Raw genomic sequence first — 6,628 nt, 5'->3', positions numbered from 1 at the left:
TTCCGATCTGGGGGGGGTGCGGGGAGGGGGAGCTGTCCTGGGCCTCACTTCCGGTGAGGCTGATGTTGGGGGGTAGGCAAACTGCAGGCCTAGGGCAGGGGGTGGGAGGCGTGCGGGTAGGGGAGTTGGGGGGCCTCAGTTAGGGAAAAACGGAAGGTGACCGCTTCCCACCCTGGGCACCCTCCCAAACTGAAAGCAGACGCCGAAACACAAACCCTACCCTCACTCTGGCCTCTCCTGCCACCATTTCCCTCCTCCCTTCTCTTCACTAGAGAGCCAGAAGTATCTTTTTCTTTGTCAATTATCTAATAAGGAAGTCTTCAAACACACAACAGTAGAGAGAATAGTACAATGAACCCGTGGGCCCATGACCGGGCCTCACTTGATAATCATCAACTTTCGGCTAATTTTATTTCATCTATCACTCTCTTACAGTGATTTTAAAGCAAATCTCAGAAAATAATTGAATACACATTTCTAATAGTAAAGGACATTTTTCCCCCCAAAATTTTATTATGACAATTTTCAAACATACAGCACAGTTGAGGGGATTATATGGGAATATCCATGGGCTACCGCCTAGGCTCTCCCACTTCGGTTGCCATGCTGCATTAGCACATTTCTTTCCACCTGCCCAGCCGGCTCATTTTTTCAGGCATTTCAGAATAAATTGCAGGGAACTCCCTGGCTGTCCAGTGCTTAGGACTCCGCACTTCCACTGTGGAGGCGCAGGTTCGATCTCTGATCAGGCAACTAAGATCCTGCGTGCCATGCTGCATGGCCGAAAACAAACAAAAAAATAAATTGCAGACATCGACCTCTGAATGCTTCAGCAATGCATAGATCGTTAGCTAAAGTTTCCTTTTTTTAAAAAAAATTTTCCATGATGTTATCACTTTATTTTTTGGCTTAAATTCTACAGAGGTAGCACAAAACAGTGATATGATGGAAAATAGAAAGATGCGATGGGGATCAGATCCTAACTTTGCCACTTTCTAGTTGATGACACCTTCACTGAGGATTTAGCATCTAAAAGACTTGCCAAACTTAAAAGAAGAGATGTGAAAAATTCTGGAACTTAATAGGAACAAAATACATGCTAAGTTCTTGGATTTATTATTACTACTTTTTATGTCAGTGTGATATGAAAAGGAATGAATGAGGTTTGAGGTTTCCTCCTTTTAAATTAAGGCAATGACTTGCTTTCCTTTGCACTCAAAATTCACATTCAGGGAACTTTGGGATCAGAAATACCAGCAAATTCATTTATTTGAGGAAGGATGAACCTGGCACTGCATCAATATGAAAGTTGACATGAATTATGATGATTCCAGTAGCAGGCAAAAGAAAAACAAAAACTCAAAATGTCTTAAACAATAATTATTGGACCCCAAAGTAAAAGTATTTACAATCAGTGTGGTGTTCAGTTTGGTTTTTTGGGGGGGGGGTGTAAAATATACATAACATAATATTTATCATTTTCACCACTTGTAAGTGTACGATTCAGTGGCATTAAATATATTCACAATGTATAGCCATCACACTATCTATACCCAAAACTTTCATTATGCCCAACAAAGACTCCTAACTTATTAAGAAAATAACTCCCCTTTAAAATCCACTCTTTTTTTTTTTTTTTTTTTTTTTTGGCCACATGGCTTGCAGGATCTTAGTTCCCTGACTGAACCCAGGCCCACAGCAGTGAAAGCGTGGAGTCCTAACCACTGGACAACCAGGAAATTCCCTAAAATCCACTTTTTAAGAGTCACAACTGGTCTTCGCTGGTGGCGCAGTGGTTGAGAGTCCGCCTGCCGATGCAGGGGACACGGGTTCGTGCCACGGTCCGGGAAGATCCCACATGCCACGGAGTGGCTAGGCCTGTGAGCCATGGCCGCTGAGCCTGGGCGTCCGGAGCCTGTGATCCGCAACTGGAGAGGCCACAACAGTGAGAGGCCCGCGTACCGCCAAAAAACAAAACAAAACAAAACAAAAACAAATCAAATCAGGTCTCTCCCCTGCTCTGCCCCCCAGTGGGGAACACTTGTGCACCGTTGGTGGGAATGTAAATTGGTGCAGCCACTATGGAAAACAATATGGAGGTTCCTCAAAAAATTAAAAATAGAATTGTCATAAGATCCAGCAGTCCCACTTCTTGGTATATATCCAAAGGAAACAAAATCAGTATCCCAAAAGAGATATCTGCACCCCTGTGTCCATGGCAGCGTTATTCACAACAGCCAAGATATAGAAGCAATCTAAGTGTCAGCAGATGAGTGGATAAAGAAAATGTGACAGGCTTCCCTGGTGGTACAGTGGTTAGGAATCCGCCTGCCAATGCAGGTGACATGGGTTCAAGCCCTGGTCCAGGAGGATCCCACATGCCACGGAGCAGCTAAGCCTGTGTGCCACAACTACTGAGCCTGCGCTCTAGAGCCCACGAGCCTCAGCTACTGAAGCCCATGTGCCTAGAGCCCATGCTCCGCCCAACAAGAGAAGCCACTGCAATGAGAAGACTGCACACCACAACAAAGAGTAGCCCCCGCTCGCCGCAACTAGGGAAAGCCCACGTGCAGCAACGAAGACCCAATGCAGCCAAAATTTTAAAAAAAAATTAAACAAAAAGAAAATGTGATACAGATATATAACAGAATATTATTCAGCCATAAAAATGAAGGAAATCCTGCCATTTGTGACAAACATGGATGGACCTTGAAGTCATTATGCTAAGTGAAATAAGTCAGACAGAGGAAGACAAATACTGTATGATATCACTTATATGTGGAATCTAAAAAAGCTGAATTCATAGAAACAGAGAGATGTCATGTAGCATGGTGACTATAGTTAAGAAAACTGTAGTATACATTTGAAAGTTGCTAAGAGAGTAGATCTTAAAAGTTTCATAACAAAAAAAAACTGTAACTGCATAGTGATGGATGTTAACTAGACTTACTGTGGTGGCCATTTCACAACATATACAAATATAGAATCACTGTGTACATCTGAAACTAATATAGTGTTATATGTCAATTGTCTCGCAATAAAAATTAATTAATAATTACTTAATTAAGTAAAAGAATTGTTGTTGCCAGAGGCTGGGGGTGGGGGAGAAATGGGGAGATGTTGATCAAAGGGTACAGATTTTCAGTTACAAGATTAATAAGTTCTGGGGACCTAACGTACAGCATGGTGACTATAGCTAATACTGTATTGTATACTTGAAATTTACTAAGAGAGTATATCTTAAATGTTCTCACTATACACACCAAAAAATGGGAACTATGTGAGGTAATGGATGGATTAATTAACTTTATTGTGGTAATCCCTTTGCAATATATACATGTAGTAAATCATGTTGTACACCTTAAATTTATTTATTTATTTATGTATCTATCTATCTATCTATTTATTTATTTATTTTGCCATGCCGCATGGCTTGTGGGATCTTAGTTCCCCAGTTCCCCAACCAGGGATCGAACCTGGGCCTTCAGCAGCGAAAGGGCCAAGTCCTAACCACTGGACCGCCGGGGAATTCCCCATTAAATTTATACCCTTTGGCCAATTATCCCTCAGTAAAGCTGGGTGGGGGGAATAGCCCCTTAGTGCATTCTGTCATATTTAGAATAAAAGCCAAAGTCCTCCTCCCCAGGCCAATGCCCTTCCTGATCTCACCTACTCCCTGACCCCCAAACATTCCAGCCACACGGGTCTTCTCCTTGAAGTTCCCTGCAGGCCTGCCCCCAGGCCTTTGCACTGGCTGTTCCCTCTGCCTGGAATGCCCTTTCCTATATGACTCACTTGCTAATTTACTTCAGAACTTGATCATAACCTCAGAGAGGACTTCCCTGACTACTTTCTCTGAAATGGCACTCCCCCCGCTCCCCTTGATATCCCTTCCCCAGCTTTATTTTTATTCACTTCCCGTGTTGCAATCTGATAAATATTTCTCTGGCTGTTCTCCCTCTTCCACTTGGAATATGAGCTCCATGAGGGCAGTCTTGCTCACTGTGGAATCCCCGCCTCTGGCACAGGGAACATTTCTATCCACCTGTCCATCTCACCTTTTTTTCTTTTTTTTTGGCCACGCCCCACGACTTGCAGGATCTTAGTTCCCTGACCAGGGATCGGAACGTGCACCTTCAGCAGTTCAGCAATGAAAGCACCGAGTCCTAACCACTGGACCGCCAGGGAATTCCCGCATCTCATTTTTAAAATGCATTTGAGGGACTTCCCTGGTGGTCCAGTCGTTTAAAAGACTCCGTGCTTCCACTGTAGGGCTAGGGTTCCATCCCTGGTGGGGGAATTAAGATCTCACATGCCGCACAGTGGGACCATAATAAAATAAAAAATAAAATAAAAATACTATGTATAAAAAAATAAATAAAATGCATTTGAAAGCCAATTGCAAACACATATTTGACACTCAGCAAATAGTTCTTGAAAGAATGAACACAGATTCAAGTTGGCCACGCACACAGCTGGGTCCACCGTGTCCTAGGTGTGTAGGGCCACCCAGCGTATTCAAACAAGTGGGCAGATCTTTGCACATATTTGCATCCCCCCAAAATGCCACAATAATTAACTGGCCCCTTTATGAAAGGTCTTTTACATGGTGGTGCGGACACAGTGGTACCAAAGATATACCCAGTGCCTACACTCCCAGAGCCCACAGACCATGAGACACACAGTCACACCAATAAATATATTGTGACAACCCAAGCCAAAGAAAAGGACAAAGTGTTAGGAGTGAACAACACAGGGACCTAGAGTTGACTGGGAAGGACCAGGCAGTGATGCCAAGGAGAAGGGACAATTGAGATGAGGCTGAGGGGTGTGTAGGAGTTGGGGGCACAGAGCTGCAGGAGGAGGCCCTAAAGCTTGTGAACAAGAGAAAGGAGCCAGGTGGACATGAGGGGTCAAGGCAAGCAGTTTGGGGGTTTATCTTGGAAGGTTTGGGGCAAAGGTGGAAAAGGGTTTGATTTGATTGAGAGACATTCTTCTTGCTGTTGACAGGTTAGAGGGAGAGAGAGTGGAGGCCAGGAGACCAGGGAGGAGGCCAGAGCAGGGGTCCAGGTGGGAGAAGATGGGGCTGGACCAGGGTGAGACCATGGGGAGGACAGCAAGGCCAGGCAGGAGAAAGGTTTGTGGAGCTAAATCGAATCCTCCTTGGCACTTGGAAACTTATTGAGGGTGGGGGCTGTCCAAGAGGACCCTGAGGGTCGGGCTTGGGTGGCAGAATAGATGCTGAGGCTGTCACTGAAATGGGACACAAATGACACAGCTCAGGAAAGTTGATGGGGAAGAGCTCTGAGTGCCAGGTTGTGGAGCCGGGAGCTCGCCCTGAGGGCAGTGGGGAGCCAAGGTTAAGCAGGGAGGGGACAGGGTCAGGTTTGAGTTTCAGAAACATCCCTCTGCTTATGAATGGGAGAGGGGTTGGAGGGAGTAAGAGTGGAGGCAAGGAGGCCTGGGGGGAAGCCAGGGAGGAGGCCAAGGCAGGGTCCTGGTGGGAAAGGATGGGGCTGGACTCCTCGGAGTGAGAAGAGGCAGGTGGGAGAGACATCGGGAGGCTGAAAGGAGAGGAGTTTATAAGGAGCTGTAGGGATGCCAGTACACAAACAGAACAGCCAAGAGCAGAGAGATGGGTGCCCAGCCCCCTCCTACACAGACACTCAGGCTTGCAGAGACCCCCACCCACCCCCCGCACCTCCACCACGTGCAAAACACATGGTGGGAAGTAAATGGACAAGCAGGAGAACCAACACACAGGCCCTGGATCTACAAGGATCAGGATACACAATCCACCAGAGGGAGACAGCAATGCAAGTGCACAGAGAGACATACAGATGAGATGCAAAAAATCAAGGGCACCTTGTCAGCTGTCGTCACCACGTGCAAAAAACTGCACGTGCACTGTCCCAGGACAGTCCCAGGACAGCTTCCCCGTAGCCTGCTAAGTGGGTTCTACTGCTATTCCCACCTTACAGATGGACAAAGCGAGGCTCAGGGAGGCCAGTCACTTGTAAGGTCACAGGGTTAGTGGTAGAGGCGGGATTCCCACCCAGGTCTTTGGGCACCCCTGTGAGTGCCCATCCACTGATGTCCTGTTTCCGTGCCCATGTGGATCTCTTTTGTATGAGGATCCACGTCTCCCCAAGTCTTCCCCCAGGGAAGACTCCCCTTTCTGGTCTCGGAGGTTTCTCCAGGAATGGAGGAGCCCCTGACCTGGCTTGTCTGAGTGGGGGCCGGTGGCGTGCCCCTGCATGTCTCCTGTCCCAGCCTCTGTGTATGGATGACATCTGTGAGTGTGTGTGTGTGTCCTTGTCTGAGGAGCTGTGAGTGAGAGGGGGAGTGCCTGGCTGGGCTGGGCTGGGGGTGGAGGCAGGGGAGGGGGGCGTCGCGGAGGGGAGCAGAGTTCTGGAGGAATGTTTACCAGACACTGAGAGAGCCCAGAGGGACAGCGCCCAGAGCCGGGATAGGGAGACGCACAGCTTCCCTGCTTCGTTGGCCCACGATTAGGGGCGTAGCCACCTGGGGCCCCCTTCCCCCTCCCCAGCCTCCCTCCAGGGCCCCTTTAAGACAGAGCTGGTCCTCTTCTCTCCGCGTTAACCCCTGGAAGTCCAGGGCCCCTTGG

Source organism: Lipotes vexillifer, unplaced genomic scaffold, assembly GCF_000442215.2.
Source record: "Lipotes vexillifer unplaced genomic scaffold, Lipotes_vexillifer_v1.1 scaffold371, whole genome shotgun sequence".
NCBI classification, from domain to species: Eukaryota; Metazoa; Chordata; class Mammalia; order Artiodactyla; family Lipotidae; genus Lipotes; species Lipotes vexillifer.
This window is presented reverse-complemented; position numbering follows the sequence as displayed.